The sequence below is a fragment of the Mastigoproctus giganteus genome, chromosome 2, assembly GCF_048544385.1.
Source record: "Mastigoproctus giganteus isolate SK-2022 chromosome 2, ASM4854438v1, whole genome shotgun sequence".
Classification (NCBI taxonomy): domain Eukaryota; kingdom Metazoa; phylum Arthropoda; class Arachnida; order Uropygi; family Thelyphonidae; genus Mastigoproctus; species Mastigoproctus giganteus.
Genome location: NC_143576.1, coordinates 32,772,831 through 32,792,209, shown reverse-complemented (window position 1 = coordinate 32,792,209; position 19,379 = coordinate 32,772,831). Strand labels below are relative to the sequence as shown.

At 36.6% G+C, this 19,379-nt stretch overlaps 1 protein-coding gene across 8 annotated transcripts in view; it reads right to left on the bottom strand.

The window, feature by feature from the left end:
• Positions 1–19,379, bottom strand: part of LOC150089257 (semaphorin-2A-like) — a 1,190,084-nt gene that overhangs the window by 900,961 nt on the left and 269,744 nt on the right. For 2 of the 8 annotated variants that reach the window (XM_090388614.1, XM_090388608.1), the window contains exon 3: positions 15,663–15,783. The exons of 5 other annotated variants lie outside the window; for them this stretch is intronic. The gene's annotated coding sequence lies outside the window, so the exon portion shown is untranslated. The remainder of the gene's footprint in view (positions 1–15,662; positions 15,784–19,379) is intronic. One more of the 8 variants, XM_090388620.1, reaches the window with a different exon arrangement.

Here is a 19,379-nt window from a genome sequence, read left to right as displayed (position 1 = left end):
GCTGTCTGGGTGGTGGTACTCAACTGAGAATAAGTAACAATAGTCTTCTCTATTAGTGAAGAGTTACTTATTCGAAGTAGTGCAATATCATGGCAACTCGTCGTGAAGGCAGAGCACAATATGAGAAACAGCAAATGATGCCTACAACAACTACTTTGTAGTTTATTAAGAGTTATCTATGGTGTATCTAAACACCGATATTATATAGATACCAAACTCTTAAAGTATTATGCCTTGTGCATTTATTTATTTTAAATATTGCCCTTCTTTGTACACGCTCAAGAAGATCTACATCGTTCCTAAAATGAGGCCACCAGACCTGTACGCAGTACTCAAGGCGTGGCCTTACCATTGCCTTATACAAAGGGATAATCACCTCCTTTTCCCTGCTAGCAAAATTCCTGTATATCACTGACAAAATCCCATGACCTGCTCTTGCAGCCTGTCTGCATTGCTCAGAAAATTTCATATCCGACTGCACAATTACTCCCAGGTCTTTTTCATTTTCTACCACGCTAAGTGTAGTACCACACAGTTGGTACGTTCCTCTGGGGTTACTTCTACCCATATGCAGTACTTTGCATTTGTATATTTATCAATATCATTTATAAATATACAAAACAACAGTGGGCCCACCGCGTACAACCCTGTCTTCTCCCAGTCAACCACGCTTTTATCCATTGTAGCAACTTACCCTTAATACCATTCTACTCCAATTTGTACAGTAAGTAGTCTTCCATGCATAACAGTGTCAAAAGCTTTTCTGAAATCCATGAATATGATATCAAAATTATTTTTTGCATCCAGTTCCTTTGTAACCACATCATAGTATCCAATCAAATTTGTCAGACAAGACTTTCCCTTAACAAACTTATGCTGTCTGAATGTTTCCTGCAGTCTTGTCTAGATGATCCTGCAGTGAATCTTTAACCAGTGATCCCATTATTTTAACCGGAACAGAATTTAAACTAACTGGTCTGTAATTACTCGTATCACCCTTCGACCCCCCCCCCCCTTTGTGAATTGGGGATACATTTGCACATCTCGAGTCCGTGGGGACCTCCCCTGAGTCCAAGGATGCTCTCATAATTATGGCTAAGGGTTTACTTAGTTCCTTTGCCGCCTCAATTAATATAACTGGATAGATCCCATACACCTCATGTGCCTTTCTTGTTTAACTTCAACAATTTCTCTTCCACTTTGCCCTCAGTCAACAACATTAAGCACCCTGCTACAATCTGAGAACCTTCTGGCATTTTCCTTCCTTAATAACTCCTCATGTGTGAATGTAGATACAAAATACTCATTTGGTTTGTTTGCTATCTGAGCTGGATCATCAACAGTCGAACCATCGGTATCAAGTGGAACAATCTGATTCATCCCCTTCCTTTTAGAGTTTATATAAGTAAAGAAATCCTTGCTGTTTTTCTTAGCATCCTTGGCCAAAGATTTCTCATAAGCTGTCTTCGCTTGCCTAATCTCCTTTGTGACTTGATTACAGACTAACTTATATCTGCCGTAGGCTCCAAGTACACATTTTACTAATTTTCATCCTTTCCCTCCACAATTTACACTCACGCAAACCAAAGATGCAGTAAAATTGAGAGCTGATTAACTTCGTAGTAATATATCGTCAGTCTTTTTTTTTTTTTTTTTAACTTTTCGAGTACTTGTTACGAACTCGAAAAGATAAATGCGAATTAATTTTCCGACAGAATTTGACTTTCACTATTTTCTTTTTAAGAGTTCTGTATATCGATTACAAAACGAAAATCAAAAAAAAGTTGCAAATGGGAGAGCCGAACAGACAGTTAACTGATCCAGACAACAAACGCTATGTCGTAGAAAACACTCGAGAAATCTGGAGGATGGGTCCAACGAGAACCATCCACGCACGTTATCATGTCTGCATCAGGTGATCACGCAAACCGGTCGCGAACTGTTCGAGCTTCCCAAGGCTTCATTATCTCACTGTCTCCTGGCCGATTTGAAGAGGGAAAGGGGCCGGGGGCAAGCAAAGAACGAGTTGGTAGTCTTACGGAAAACGAATACCAATGTAAGTACTTGTTAGCGGACAAGGCAAGCAGAATGCAATATTTTACATGAATACTCCTAGCAAAGCACATTTACATTTGAAATTTCATATTCTGTCGGCGGAAATTCAAAAGTTATACATTATATTGTGACTGTACGGAAATATCAGAAATGCAAAAACGCTGATACAAGAAAATAACTAATAGCAAAGAGCGGTTTTTTTTTTTTTTTAAACATATTTGAATGTGCGAAGTACCCGTTAGCTTCAGCATGTCTGTTCTAATGTAACAATTCGACTTCCGATGAACAGATTTTCAAAAATTTTATATTCCCTTCTTTTAGAAAAATATTTGTTGTTGACTAATTAAAATTTCAATACACTTGGCAAATAAAAATCCCACAATTATTAGCGTATTTTTAAAATATATATTTCTGGTTATTTACTTTGTTAATTTTTAAAGGTTATCTCCGGTTATATTCAACCAATATTCATTAAATATTATCGTGAGGCTACTTAGAATGCGACAAGATATAAAACAATAATTTGTAAAAGTATAAGAGAAGTTTACCTCAATATGATACTCTCCAGAAATTAAAACGAAAACAATTAAAAAATCAAAAATCTTACATTACAGTAAGAAATAATTAACAATAATAAAAAATCAAATAAACACAATTAAAAATAAATTTAACGCAATTAAAAAATAGCTCAAAAAATTAATTTAACGAAAAAATTGCAAAACGATTTTCCTTCCTGAAGCTGACAACGCTTTTCGACCGTATGTCGTGATCACAGGAATGAAAATTACCGAATAGGGGTGAGCATGGAATTTAAATAGGGATTATTTGTCTTCCCGCATGCGCGTAAAGGACCACGAGTCGGAGATTAGATATGGCCGGCGAACATTAAGAGAATTCTCATGTAATTTAATTTCGACGGTTTCTGCAATTAATAGTTTCGTATAATTACGTTGGACGCTATAAGTATTTTGGCCTTGTTAAATAAAAAAAGTATGTTTTTCGTTAACGGCATGAAAGGCTAATTCTGACGCTGCTGAACGAGAAACACGAACTCAGGCCGCGTGTTGATTAACACGAAAATTCAGAGGAAACCGAGTAGAACCCTGATAAGACGAGTCGCAATCACCGCAAGAAATATTGTATACTAGGTTATTTATTTGTGTTGCGAACGAGGAAAGGACTGAGCGATTGTTCAGTATAGTATGTAATTTCCGTATTGGCCTGGCTACAATTTTAAATTCGGTATCTTTATAGAATCTGTTAAGTTGTTTGCGCCACTGTTCAACATATGTGGCAGAAATAAAGTATTTTTTGATATTACTATTGTTGGTTGGTGTATTTTTTTTTTTTTTTTTTTTTATTCTATCCTTAGCTTGTACCCTAATTCTGTCAATTGTAGCAAGTGGGTAACCCCTGTTTAAGAATCTGCTGGTTAATATTTGTATTTCTGAGCCCAAAGCAGATTCCGTCGTTGAATATTTATAAGCATTGAGAAATGGATTAAAGTTAATCGATCTTTTGTAGGTGAACGGGTGATAGCTGTTATAATGCAGAAGCATACCGGTATTTGCAGTTTTCGATAGATGTTAAATTGGATTTTATTCGCATCTCGAGTAAGCGTCAAATTTAGGAAATTTAATGACTTAGTATTCGTATTCTCTCTCTCCAATGTAAATTTAGTCTAGAATGAATATTATTAAACGCATGTAAAATGTCTTGGATAGTGATACTATTGCTAATTACTAGAACAACGCCTAAAACTTCCCATAGTATGGGAGGTATTTAGGCGATGTTCAACCGCGATATTGAACCAAAATCAACCGCGATAATTTCAACCTTTTTTTTTTTTTTTTTTTACGTCCTTGCCACTCAAGTAGGTGGCAGGACCTGCCAGAGTATCACTTACTGGTAACACCTGGCTAGCTTCCACCTGGCGGGGTACGGGCAACGTCAGTTCCCAATAGCGGTCCTGCGGCGAATAAACCAGAGGAACACTCTCTGGCTTGAGAGTGTTCTGTTTCCGATACAATGTACATATGCGAGGATGGGAGAAACCCCAGGTGCCGTTTGACACGAATATACCTTATACCTGTAAGGAATCTGCGCGGTAGCACAGTGGTATCGTCACCTCCTCCCCCACCGAGTAGAAAAGGCCCGAGTTCGAATCCCGTCGATGATCCGAGGAACTTTAATGGGCTTTTTTCACTCCGTGGCTGAGTTAGTCAGACTCAGGCGTAGATAGCAAGGCCCCCTCCCCCAGAAACTGGGTTTTTTTTTTTGTCCAGCAAAACAGGCAAATCGACTACAGAACACACGCAATTTACAGACACAAATACGGGTAGATGTACTAAATTACGGATGACCCTAATATAATAATAATATACCTGTAAGGACACACTGGGTGACAAAGGCACTGGTTCAAATATCGTCCGTGAAGCGCTGAACTTTTGTGCGCTTTATTCACACCGTGGCCATGGCAATGCTAGCAAGGTTCCCCTTTCCCTCACGAAATTCAGATTTTTCACCCATTATGGACGAAAAATCTGAAACTTATGGACTTGATAAAGACTGGTAAGTGAGGCAGTTCTCGGCAATTCTTGGTCCTAATATGACTTTTTTTAAAATTTCTGTTGGGATGAAAAACTTAATTACGCATGCCACCTTAAATCGTGTAATTTATCTAAACATTGTTTTTCCAATAAATGTGCTAAGGCTGTCCAAGACAAGTATGTAGCATATCGCAATTGGCTTGTGTCCAGATCTCCAGATAAGAGAGATATAATTATAACTTTGCTAACAGTAGCAAACTTGTTTATTGTCCAATTTGTAGAATTATGGTGCCTTACCAAAGCTACTGGCCGTAGTTTCTGTCCATCCATATTCCCACTTCTGCTACACTCCTCGCAGTTCTACTGCATCCTCAGCTAAAGACAGACTTACTAGTACACTCTTTTAAAAACATCTTGTACTATAACAAATACATGCTACTCAATGCTTTCGGTAGTCCTCCGACAGAAGAATGTTCGAACAGTTCAGGCAATCTCGATGCCAAGATATAGTTTCAGGTCCCAATGGCATTTCTCCACTTATCCCCAAAACCTGTGCTCTTAAGCTTGCTGTTGTTTTGTGTCACATTTTTACATTTTCGTGTATACCAATGGTGTTTTATTTTGCTTTCTTTTTACTCCTTCCGGAAAGAAAGCACCAATGGTGCTTTCTTTTTACTCCTTCCGGATCGCAATCTGCTCATATCCAGACAGTCCTAAAACGGTAATAATTCTCTCTCTCTCCCTTACAATTATCGTCCTATTTTACTTACCTCTAATCACTAACTCTTGAACTCTCTCCAAGCCTTCCATCTGACCAACGATAGTCAATATGGATTCCGCTAGTGTTGATCTACTGTGATATAATATGGCTCATATTGCTCATCTTTGGCTTTTGATCATGTTTAGCAATTGCTCATCTTTGGCTTTTGATCATGTTTTGCCGACTGTTCTTTTGGAATTAGGTTATCAGTTTTCTCTCTGAATCCTCACTGCGGGTAAAGGGCTATACATCTTCTAACTTCTAAACTAATGCTGATGTTCACCAATTGTCAGTTCAGTTCTTTCTTCCGCTCTCATCCTCTTGTATATTAACGACCTTCTTCTGAAAATTCTATACATTTTTTTGCTGATGATAACACACTACATCCCAACTCCCAGTTGGGATGTAGTGTGTTATCAGAAGAAACCTTACCCTATTTAAACAGTTTCAACTCCTCGAATATCTGCCATCAGTTCCTTAAATAGCGAATCTCCAGCAATACCAATGTAGCAAAGAAATCATAGTTAACTTCAGTCCTTCTAAAAGTCAGTTAAGGTCTTATTTCTACCAAACAGAGAGTTTGTTGCTCTCATGCTCATTACCGATAACACTCAGATTTCGAGACAAGATCACATATCCTTACTGGGGATTATCCTGACTTCCAATCAGTCTATGAAGTTTACTGGGTGTTAGCACCACACAAATATTGCTTCCTCTGCATAAACAACTGGGTTTTATTTTTCGCTATTACCGCTACTCTCTCTCTCTCTCTATATATATATATATATATATATATATATATTGGGGATTTTCCCATTGCCTCTCCCTGCTCCTGAGACGCCAACGGATAAAGATATACTACCAAATATAGATCGAGAAATAAGGGATACTCTTACCCGAACAGACGTAAATCCAGAGAATAACGAAGATTGTGTTTCACAGGAAGCTTATTCTTCTCAAAGTGCTACCTGTTTTAATAAAACGAGTGTTTCTTACGATACTGTGACATTTCTTTAGTTTTTGGATCAGCAACCAAACTGAAAAAAAGCTGTGATTGGTTATCTTACTAATGAGACAAACAAAGTTACCAAAGCAGCTTCCAACTTTGTATTGGAAAAATGGGCAGATTAACCACTGCACTCATCATTTAAAACGAACGTCTGAGAGTTAGAACCCAAAAATTACAAATCATAGCTTCTTATTTAAACAACTTTGTTGGTAGTCCATCGCATTCTCATGATTATCCAACTTTTTCTCGAGTCTTAAAGAATAATTCTGTTTCTACACAAAGCAGTGAGCAATCACATAAAGAACACCATGAATCCTCCAATGTTTCCTCTGTACGTTCTTCTGGAGAGAAAACAACCACCTCAGATCTTCCTAAAGATTCCATCAAACAAGTCTGTTGATTTTGCGTGCCTCAAAACAGTGCGATTTAGATACAAGTCAAGATATTAGAGATACAGTAGACGTGAAGGCTGCCTTTCTGAGCTTTTTTCAGTGTCCTGTCGATGATGCTTTTTATTTTACTATACTGTACTGTATTCCGACTTAGACTGCGCCTTCAAAAATTTAAAAAATAATCGTTCATGAGGACCAGATGATATTTCCTCCAATTTCCATTGGAAAGGTAGTCCGGTTCCCTTGAATAAAATATTATTATTCGAATTTAATGTGTTTATCTTTAGGAATATATCCTGTGCAATTAAAAAAAAAAAAAAAACAGCCCTCGTGGAAGTACGGCGGCTACGATCAGGATCTTTCCACACGGTGTGGAAAAGGCTTAGGGTTCGAATTCCGTAAAGATGGGAGATTTTTTATGGACTTTTTCACACAGTGGGCATGTTAAGGGCGGAAAAAAATTCTTGAAAATAGATTTTGCCTAGGGGTAAAAAAAAAAACTTTCATTAGCAAACAAATTTTCGTTTTTATGTCGTTTTTATGTTTTTTTGTACTTCCAGGATATCAAATAGGGATAACTGCCCAGCGCAATAGCAAATATTTTTGTAAGGTCAATGACCAGATGAATTAACATTTTCAACACACATAACAGTAACGACCAAGAAACCAAATTTTGCAATATATTACAGACAATAAAAATATACATTTTAAATAAACAATACTTTCCAATAACGACAGTAATATATATAGTACTCTTGAAATATCAACCAACGAGCGCTTTAATATCTGTAAGCATCAAGGAAAGCTTCAAATAAACTTTGAAAATGAACATGTCCAGTTCTCAAATGTCAACAATGTACGTGGAGAGTAGTTCAATTGCATCAGAATGCCTTGAGCGCTTCCGATATTCATAAATCCAATAACGATCTCAAGCTACGACATATTAAATTCTGAACCGGCGATATCAACGCACCACAGTAAACACCACTAAAGAAATACAAGAGCTAGACACTTTAATGGAAACTCCGGCCAAAGCGTTTGTTATGTTGCAGCATAATCAGAACGTGATGCCAGAAGAGAAAGTTATATCTTCGAGGTTCGAAAGTTATATATCTTCCAGGTTCGAAAGTTATATATCTTCAAGTAATGCAGGAAAGCATGGAATAGCACAACATTCCATGTAACAATTATAACACTATTTCTGATTTGAGCGAGAGAGAGTTCTTAGATGAACCACAGTTTACAGAAACTGTAGCATTAGGTACATTCGAAATATTAATCACGCAACTTATTCATTGCCTGTTTCTGTTTGTGGATACCCGAAATTTTCTAAGCGCATTCGCATAAATATTCATAAACACCTATTTCACCATGGCCGCATATAATATTTCGACTCCCATTAGACAGATTTTCATGAAATTTGAAAAGATTTGTCGAGCTATACCAAATTTTATTAAAACCGGACAAATATAAATCCGGAAATTATTATATCTTTTTTTTTCGTACATGTCACATACCAAATGTTCTCAGTTCGCAAATAAAGGTTGCTGTTTGAGAAGCTCATTACGTAGTTATCAGTTTACTAAATGAATACATCGTTAGTTACTACTATTTGCTTCTTACTTTAATCGCAGCAGAAACGTGAAAAACACGTCATATCTGAAATGTTATTAATATCCAGAAGGAAATAAATTGTGCGCTTATGAAATCTTAGTACAGTATATTATATTATATCTAATATATTATACAGTATATTATATCTTTTTTTTTCGTACATGTCACATACGAAATGTTCTCAGTTCGCAAATAAAGGTTGCTGTTTGAGAAGCTCATTACGTAGTTATCAGTTTACTAAATGAATACATCGTTAGTTACTACTATTTGCTTCTTACTTTAATCGAAGCAGAAACGTGAAAAACACGTCATATCTGAAATGTTATTAATATCCAGAAGGAAATAAATTGTGCGCTTATGAAATCTTAGTACAGTATAATCATACTAACATCTGAAGTTTAGTTGGATTTGTTTAATTTATTATTTAATGACAGTGAAATACGTGTTGCATTTCATCGATTGTGATTATAAAGCATTACAAAACGTTGGATGAATATTAGGTTGCGAGGAAATAAAAATAATTACTTTTATATAATATCGGTTAATAAATTAGTAATTAATTGACAACAGCATAATTATTTACTTTTCACTTTATTAAAAATATCAATTTAAGAAATTTATCACACTGCGTACATCGCCTAATTCAATTTCTACTTCTATGAAACATGCAGGCACCAATGAACTACAAATTGTGCCTGCCGCCTTTATTACAAAACAACATTAGGGCCAAATAATTAACTTGTAGATCTGGTGTTGACAAACTATATCCGCAGTATGAGATTGTATGCACTGATTATTTTAAAATGTCTCGTTTCGAGCGCTAGCTGTATTGATTGCTGATTATTGCACGTTAAAGTGAATGTTGAGTTGGACTGTTTTGAGAATACGACCAAGGCAAAGAAGCTCACGAAGCGCCCGAGAATTGTATCTGTAAACTGTGTGTTCTAAAGCCTATTTATCTCTTTGGAATGAAAAATAAGAAAATAATCTCCGCTAGGAAGAGGAGGGACTAAACATCTCTTTCAACCGGTAATAAATTCCTTATCACTGAGTGGATTCAGTCCAAGGTAGCAGGTAAGAGACAAAGTTTTTGTTTCATAACTATATGAATCAATCATGTAAAAATTTCCATTTCGTTATGTTTTTAGTGTTCTTCCTTGACCTTAACGAAAACTATCAATAAACTTGTTATACTGAAATATTACAGCATCACCTTTTCTAGTAGCAATGCAGTTTGCTGAGTAAATGCAATAAAGCTATCAGAAATGCTGGTACATGTAAATTTTAATAAAATGATATTCAGATATGTGTAAAGCCCATATGGTGAATCCGGGCTCTAATTAACTTTGTACATTTGGCGTGCACTGTTGTTTCACTAACAGGAAAGCCTACAAAGAAGTAGCAAACTTCTGATTCCATACATTCGTGTCTGTTCTCGTAAATACTATAACGAGGCCGAATAATCACAAACACGCACCGCGAATGCAACATTACGACTAATCTGTAAAGCTCGAGGGGACCATTTCAGCTGAACACTGGAGTAAAATGGGACATACTGTACAGTCATGCACCTTAAAGCAGTAAATTATCCACTTGCCTTCTGCCAGCGGAGATCTCTATTAAAGGAGGATAATTAATGGACAAGTCCACAAATGTTATAGGTGGTCGTGATGAACTCCGAAACAGTAGCAGCGGTGTTTGTTACGCAAGGAAAAGTCCTTGTTGCAAATATTAAACGCCGAATATTAAATCTTAATGTGCGTGTGCTCAAGAAAATAGCAGAACATTAACATTTTGCTGGGGTAAAGAGAATATTAATAAAACCAACAACATATGCAATATACAGAGTGAGTTATTAACATTTTATTTCAATATATCAAGAGGAAGGATGAAAACTGGTTTGCATATCATTGATTAAACAACAAGAATAAAATCAAAACTGTAACCAAACAATTTTCATCAACACTATTTTTCAAATTGGTGCCCTTGCGCCTTACTACATAAAAGCAATCTTTTATAGCATATATTGGTTTACTTGTGGGGTTAGAGTTATATTAATAATTTTAAAATAATCCTCAGATGAATGTTTTTAGAATATCTAAATCTATAACTGTACACCTTTTCTATCGAATAATCCCATGGGGGAAAAATGGGGCTAAATTGGGAGATCTTGGAGACCACACAATGGATCTGTGGCAACCTAATCTTGTTTCTTTGGAATATTTTTCTTTCTCTTAGAGTGTAACAATGCTGTATTTGGGTAACACCCAGCACAAACAAAGCCTTCTGCTGTAGTTCGGGATAGTATTATTCCCGAACATTGCAAGGTACCTCTCTGAAATGGCAATACCCTCACCTTAAAAATGATCCAAGCTGTCCTTCAGTACAGTTTGCCTCCCAAATAATCACCTTAGGCACATTTAACTGATTTTCAATTTGTACATGCGGATTGTATTGTGTCAAACAAACAATAATTATTATGATAACTAACATTGCCTCATCAGTTCAGAGGGAACTGTTTGGAAAATTTTTATCCTCCAATCTTTTCGATAAAAGTCATAGTTAATTCTACCCACCTGTCAGAATAATCCTTCATTATTTATGGGCTTGCTATAACATTCTTGTTTACACTCCGGCACGACCACCAGGTCAGTAGAGTTTATAACACATCAATATAAACTTTAATCGTGTTTAGCAGTCACGGGCTTGAACCTCGGCCCACTCAAAGGGCGCGTGCTATTGTACTCTCGCTACTGACCACTCGGCTACATAATTTTGGAACCTAAAATTTACATCTAGAATCTTTTAAATTTCTTATAACACAAGTCTGCCATTTTAAGTTTGGATATTAGCTGTTGTGTTTCCTTTTGGTGACTGAGCTGTAGAGCTTCATCAACTTGGCCAGAATCTTGTCGACCCAAGAAGGGTCGAGAATTCTGCTTGAGGTGGCCAGGTATTCTTCGGTCTTGGGTCTGTTGTGAATATTGTCTTTCTTGAGGATGGTCTTCGCTCTTCTGATCAGCTTCTTAATTCTTATCCCGCTGGTACTGCGTCAATTAGCCTATCTTCACTCTTAGCTCTTCTATCTTCTGCTGAAGCCTTCTTTTCCAGGCTGGTGATTCCTTGTATTGTGTCCCCCCCCCGTTAGTATCTAGTGTCTGCGCGGTAGCACAGTGGTATCGTCACCGTCCTCCCAACACCTGGCGGAAAAGGCCCGGGTTCGAATCCCGTCGATGACGCGAGGAACTTTAATAGGCTTTTTTTTCACTCCGTGGCTGAGTTAATCGGTCGCAGGCATAGATAACAAGGCTTTTTTTTCCCCCAGAAACGGGGGTTTTTCGTCCAGCAAAATAGGCAAATCGACAAGAAAAAGAATGCAAGTGTTCTTCGTTGTTTGTTCAGGTTGTCCGGTATTATTCGCTGATTGAGGTGGTCTGTGACTTCTGCTTGGGCCTCTGCTTCGGTATGGTATGGGTGACCGGCCCATTTCCTCGAATTCTACTTTCTTCCATTCTTCTTCTTCTGGTCTGATTATTGTGACCTCCTCTCTTTCCACTTCGGCTGCACTGGGTTGTACTTCTTGTATTTGTTGTCCCTCCTCTAGTTCTGTTACGGTAGTGTCCGTATTCCTTGTTCTTTCTGTAATTGGTCGCTCACATCCTGCTTGATTTTTTCCAAGACTGCAGCACTTTCAAATTCTTAATGACGACGGTTGTCTCTTTTCTGCTGTTCAGGCACTTTGCTTTTCTGCTTTTCTGCTGTTCAGGCACTTTGCTTTTCTGCTTTTCTGCTATTATGGCAGTTGCGCAGGAAGTACTTCCGGTAGTTCCAGCTTCTTCGGCTGAGTGGTATTGCCCTTCAGTTATGGTAACCATACACAGGACAATGCCACTTGATTCACTGTCCTTCTGCCTTCCACTTTTCGAGCAAACCCTTCTGCCTAAGGGCTGAGCACGACTGACTGTAGACTGCGGCACGTTCGATGCAGTACGTTCAATATTTCTTCTCAACTTCGTCCACCTATGGAAACCACCCTTTAGGTCTGGCGATCACCCTTAAGGTTTGGCGTTTCAATGCAATGGTGGGTGGTAATTATCGGGAGCGACACCAATCGCCCCACTTTCTATCCTACCCATCACTTCGACTTTTAGGAAGATATATCGCGTATTTTTCTTCGCGGCGGCATACGAACTCAGGTCCATCACAATGATGGTCCACCGTCGTAACCGCTGGGCTAATCGCGCGCTTTTATCATCATCATCTTTTCTTCCATCTTGCGGCGGGTACTGGCATAGGTGCCTGGGACAGTTACGTCTGGTTTTATTATTATTGTTATATTATTCTTGAGATTTCAGTGGTCCTAACCACTGAAATCTCAAGAAATTAGGTGGCAGGACCTGCCAGAGTAAAACTTACAAACTGCTGGGTACCTGGTCTGCTTCCACAGGGCCATGTGTGGGCAACGTTGCGCCCCAACAGGGTCCGGCGGCTAAATGAACAACGATACACAACACTGCACATATACAATATCCATACACTTTTAAACCTGCCTTTGCAGCGAATTGTACTACACCCACAATGAAAGCAACGCGGAGATGAGGGGAAACCCTGCTGCCGTTTGACACGAACACACATTACACTGTATATTGACATGCCTTTCTCTAGCTTCGTTACTTTACTTTGTAGTATGCTCGCATGATGAACGTATTCATATCGATGCTCCAATTCATGCATCGGCTTCTTCTTCCCTCCTGGGTGGTCACTAGCCATCCAGCCCAACCAACTGGGCACTTCCAGTTGGTTGGACTGGATGAGCTTGTCCTTCAGTTGTGGTAGCCATAAGTGAGACAGCGCCATTGTTGTCCGCAGGAGACTGTCACCGACTTTTCGAGCTCTGTCTAAGGCTTTTATGCGAGTGACTTCATCCTGCGCCACACTCGATTACGTATGTTCAATATTTCTGCAATTCATCTAGCTATGAAGGTGGACCTGTTTAGCGTTGACAGAGGGAGATCAGCTCTAAAAGTCGGAGACAGGGGAGGTAGGTCCATTGAAGCGACTTTCGCAGAGTGAGATTTGAACCTGGGTACATGATATTGGTGGTCCGGAGCTGTAACCACTGGGCTAATCGCGCCCTATTTTTATTATTACTACCACTTTATATTATGCATTAGTGTACTCCGAACTTAATTATTTAGTTAATATATGGGCACGAGCAAATCTATCTGAAGAAATAAATAACTTAATTAGTACGATTTTTTGAAATTTATAATGAAAAAAAAAATACAGTATTTGGAATGGCTCGAATATGAGAATAATTACTCGAATACTTGAATAAGATAAAATATAAAATCCTTTATCCAGTTCAAAAACTGAAGTTACATTTAATTTTGAAAAATTTTAACATTGAATAAACAAAGTATTTTTTTACTTAAATTAAGGAATCCAAAGGCAATTGTGTTTGCCCCACCCTAGGGTACTGAATAGATTTGGAGAAAGGTATACAATGAATATGATTAACAATTTGTTGGCTAGTGTTGATTTCAGATTTAGGAGAAGTTATCCTATTTTCAAATTTAAATATTTAATAAGAAATTTTTGATTCTGAGCGATTCAGTAGATTATAGTTGCATTAAATATAAATAGTACTCTCCGTTACAACGTGGAATGTATTATGTGTAATAATTAATTTTCTTTTCTCTTTTCTTATCTAACAAGAAATGTCTGGAAAACTTTTATTTGTCTAATTATAACTTGTTGTCAAGAAATTTAATTTTCTTAACAAGTTTATTTATTTTAAACAAATTTTTGATAAATAAATTGTATTGTACTGTATTATTATTATTATAATAATAAGAAACTTTTAGGGGTTTGATATGCAGGTAAATGAAGCAAAGAAGAAATAACTATTACGTAAAAATAATTCTATCTACTAGGCAATTTCGTTTGATAATGCTAAATTTAATCACAATCCAAAATTTCTTGATCTACTCGTGGCATCAGCGTTATTATTTCAGAAATTTTGCAAAGTATTACTCATAATGAGTAACAAGTAAATAATGCAACAGGTTCAGTACAGCTTTGAAATGTTCATATTATCCACAAATATTGTCAAAATAATTTATTTTTACGTTTAATTTTCGTTTTTCTTTCTTCACTCACTGAAAGTAAATTGCTCTCTAAAGAAATATATTTTTCAATCATAAGCTGAAAAGTGCCATCCACCTGTTTCGTTAATTTTAATTTCGAAGGAAATAGTAATAACACTAGATAGTTCTCCTACAATGGCTCTAAACAAGATAATCAACGAGTAACGCCAACACAATTACAAGTTTCGGTGTAGGATTACATTCGAGCGTTATCAGTTTAGATAAAGACGGTCGTTCTCAGAATCCTATAATTCAGCCTTGAGTAAAAGGAACGGAGGAATTAGTTCACAAAGCCTTTAATTTTAACTTTAAACCATAAAGCCCTGTGCTCTATAATTCCATTCACCTTTCTATCAAAGCAGCCGTTATGTAAAATGATGTTGAATCTTCCGCATCTCAGGAGATCCGTACATCTCTAAACAGGAAACTTCTAGCACGTCTCACACAAACATTTCGCTTCTAAACGCCAATGATCAAACTATTGTAACGTTTCTTCTTCTCAAGTCTCCGCAACTTGGAATAGATACGAAAGAGTGTTTACCGCGAACGAAATAAATTTATCACTGTACACCATCGGTTTAGTGATGCGTGCATGAACAGATAGAAGAGGCCGTCTAGGTTGTACGCTATCTTCATGTTTAGGGATAACACTCTCGGTAACTCAGTCATTAGTAATGTCGAAGTATCTTACTAAAGCACGTGCACTTTTAAGCTTTATGCAATTATCATTATAGATCTAGAGCTTAAAGAAGGATTAGAAACACCAGGAAGGTAACGTTTCGCCAGATGGACGTTGAACATATCGGGTAGCTCCGGTCGTTCAAGCGTACACGGATAACTACGAAAAGGGCACAGGTTAACATTAGCTTAATATAATCACTGAAAGTTGACCTGGTTCTTTTTGGTACGTGTATCATGCAGCAAGCAGTTGTAACACAGCATAAGAACGGAAATAAATTACTAGCTAATGAGGAACATAAAGTTCAAAAACAATGAAATTAAATCCTCTTCAACACTGCTTTTAAATTCAGATAATACCAGAATTATATAGAATTCAAGAAAAAGCATATTCGTATATCAAATTTTCAGAAAATTCCATTTCTAAATAATAAAGTTCTAGAAAAGATAACTTACAGATTTTAACAGGAAAATTGATTCGGAATCATTATCTCCCCGAGACGATATAGGATTCAGACATTATGTTGCCCACATTCCATTAAAAACCTGCTAGTATACTGGTCGCTAAGGAAAACACCTAAAGTTAATAATAGTAGGCAAAACTATAATAACTTTATAATGCAATTTTAAATATATATAGTTTTTAAATTTTCATAACAGATTAAGTTATAAATTATGTATTATTTTAATTATATAATCTCCTTTTCAACAGTATTTTATTCAAGGGGAATTTAACATATTCACCGTCCACTCCACACCGAATGGAAAAGGTCTGAGTTCGAATCCCGTCAATGACGCAAGGAATTTTTTCACAATATGGCTGAGTAGTAGGCCTCAGGTAAGGGTTGCACGGCTCCAAGAAATTTGGGTTTTTCTTCAATCATGCAAATCGACCACAGAATACAAAATTTAAACATACAAGGCGCAGCTAAAAAAGAAACTCGAAATATTTTTTAAATCATTTATTATTTTAGATACAAAAATTGCAATGTTTATCCCTTTCAAAGTACTCTCCAGCCGCGCCTATGTGGGGCTCCATTAGCGGTTTCTGCGAACTAAAACAGAAGCGGAAGGTCCTCGGAAGATACCGCCTTTAATTGCTGTGTTGTGTTCGTCTGAACGTCTGCTAAGTCCTCAAATCATTTTTCCGTTCAGGTGAATTTTAATTTTCGGGAACAGAAAAAAGTCACACGGCGCCAGATCTGAAGAATAAGGCAAGTGCTCCAATGTTGTGATCTTGTTTTTCATTAAAAATTCTCTCTCACTGCGAACCATTCGCGCGCAACAGCTTTTTTCATGCCAAACCGCTCTGTCAAAATTGTTCTTACTGTTTCTTTGTCAATGTGTAACTGTTCTGTGATTAATCGAATGCTCATTCGATGGTCTTGGCGCATGATCTCTCGATTTTTTCAACATTTTCGTCTGTCCTTGAAGTTGGTGGTCTTCCTGTCTTCTCGTCCCTCTCTGAAGCGTTTGTGCCAACGTACATACGCGGCTGACTCATGCTTTCATCACCGTACACTTTCCGTAATATCTATCTGCGTGCGTAGCACAGTGGTACCGTTACTGGCCTCCCCCCCCCCCACCGGCGGAAAAGGCCCGGGTTCGAATGATGCGAAGAACTTTTATGGGTTTTTTTTTTTTTTTACTCGGTGGCTGAGTTAGTCGGTGTCAGGCGTAGATAGCAAGGTTTCCCCTCCCTCCCGAAACTCCGGTTTTTCGTCCAAAAAAAAAAAAAAAAAAAACACGCAAATCGACCAGAGAAAACACAATTTAAAGACACAATACACGCGGGTAGATGAAATAACTTTCCAGATGACTAATGAAATAGTTTTAGTTTTATCTCCATTTTAATAATTTAATAACAATTCATTACTCTAAATTACGATCACTGAATTTTCGCCGAAGGGTCAAAACACTGATTCACTTAAAGGGGCACAGTTCAATCATAACTTAACCGATTGCAATGAAACAAAAACTGATCTGTATAGGAAAAAAGTAAGCTACAGCACGATATGAAGGTTGTTAATATGCGCAGTAGTAAGGCGTTGGTAAGCAACGATCTCGTTTCATTTTAGCCGCACCTTGTAATAATTTACGCCTCTAGTCGTAGTTGCTTTGGCGCTTAACACACTCATAACCTAACCTAATCAATATATTAAGTTTGAACAAAAGTAATGAAGGCATCAATGATCTTTTTGAAAGATTCATTAATATTATTTACTACATTTAAATTGCAGGATGTAATACAACACATTAATCCCTTCACAGCTTTGGAAGTCTTGGATTAACATCCCATGAAGGACGTATGGTTAAGTTTGCACCTAATAACCACATATATGAACATAGTGCGAGTATTCAGAAAATAAGTTAATCGCATTTAAATATGGTAAAAATATAATGAATAATAATAATAAAGTTTAGTTTATACGAGTGCTCAAGTTAAATGATAAACCTAGAGAAGAATATATTAAATATTTGCAATTGAATTATGCAACACAACAAGTTCGCGAGTGATTAGATCACAGTCCTACACTGGAGAAAAGTTTTATGGGTTTTCCCCACACACCTTGACCGAGTTAGTCATTCTCATCTGAGCGGTCTAAGCGCTCTTCCCCGAGAAATTTGAGTTTTTTTCATCCACCAAAACAAGCAAACCGACCATCACGAGACACTGACGCCACATAACCTTACCTGCTTTATCGCAAAAAAAAAAAAAAAAAAATCCGGTGCAGAAGAAGCTATTTACAATATTGTAAATTTGATTTGCCGTATAAATGATAAATATATATACACTGTTGTGAGAGATCTGAATCTCCACCATCTTCTATAGCTGTGGTTTCCAAACTTTGTGTAGTGACGTCGCCTCTCAAAAAAAAAAAAAAAAAAAAAAAGCTGTACCCCCACCAAATTTTCATAAAACAATGTACACAAATAGCTTAGCTCATATTTTGTTCAAGTAAAATTAAGAATTCGTTACAGATCTTAAGCATACATTAAAATTATATAACCATAACATACACAGATATTTATTTATTGTTAAAATCCTTTATAATTTTCATACTGACACGGATTACGTAGTGAGCAAGTAAAAGAGACTGAAACTATAACACCACACAACTGAAATATAATGCTAACTGGCATCTTGTGGTCCGTAGTAATTAGCATTAGTATTTAAAACAGGTATACTCCATCAAACATATTTCTTGATTTTCATATTTATAACTTATAAAATATTAGTAAATTTATAAGAGGAGTTTACCTCAATATAGTACGTGGAACACTTCCGTATGATACCCTCCAGAAATTAAAACGGAAAAAACGAAAAAATCGACAACTTACCGGTACATTAAAGTAAAATATAAATAATTAAAGTAAAATATAAATAATTAAATAATCAATTTAACACAATTCAAAATCAATTCAAAACAATTAAAATTCAAATTAACGCAATTAAAAGAATCTAACGAAAATATTCAAAACGATTTTCCTTCCTGAAGCTGACAATGCTTTTCGACCGACTGTCGTGATCACAGGAATGAAAATTGCGTGATCACAGGAATTTTCATTCCTGTGATCACGACAGTCGGTCGAAAAGCATTGTCAGCTTCAGGAAGGAAAATCGTTTTGAATATTTTCGTTAGATTCTTTTAATTGCGTTAATTTGAATTTTAATTGTTTTGAATTGATTTTGAATTGTGTTAAATTGATTATTTAATTATTTATATTTTACTTTAATTATTTATATTTTACTTTAATGTACCGGTAAGTTGTCGATTTTTTCGTTTTTTCCGTTTTAATTTCTGGAGGGTATCATACGGAAGTGTTCCACGTACTATATTGAGGTAAACTCCTCTTATAAATTTACTAATATTATTATCAACGTAGAACATATTGAGTATTACAGCTCTGATTCATACTATCTAACTTATAAAATAATAACCATAAAAATAACATTATTATTAATATGCTGGATGGGCTTGTTTTTCGGCGCAAAGTTTCTCAAAAAACATGGTGCTATTGATGATATTGCTGCACATTATTGTTTTTCAATCCCCTAATCAAGACTGATGGTTTGTCTTTATAATAGCTACAGCAGAAAACCTGTTTCATACAAATACGATGTTACGAATGGTAGTCAAATGTGTATCACCTTTTTTGATAAATCAGAGA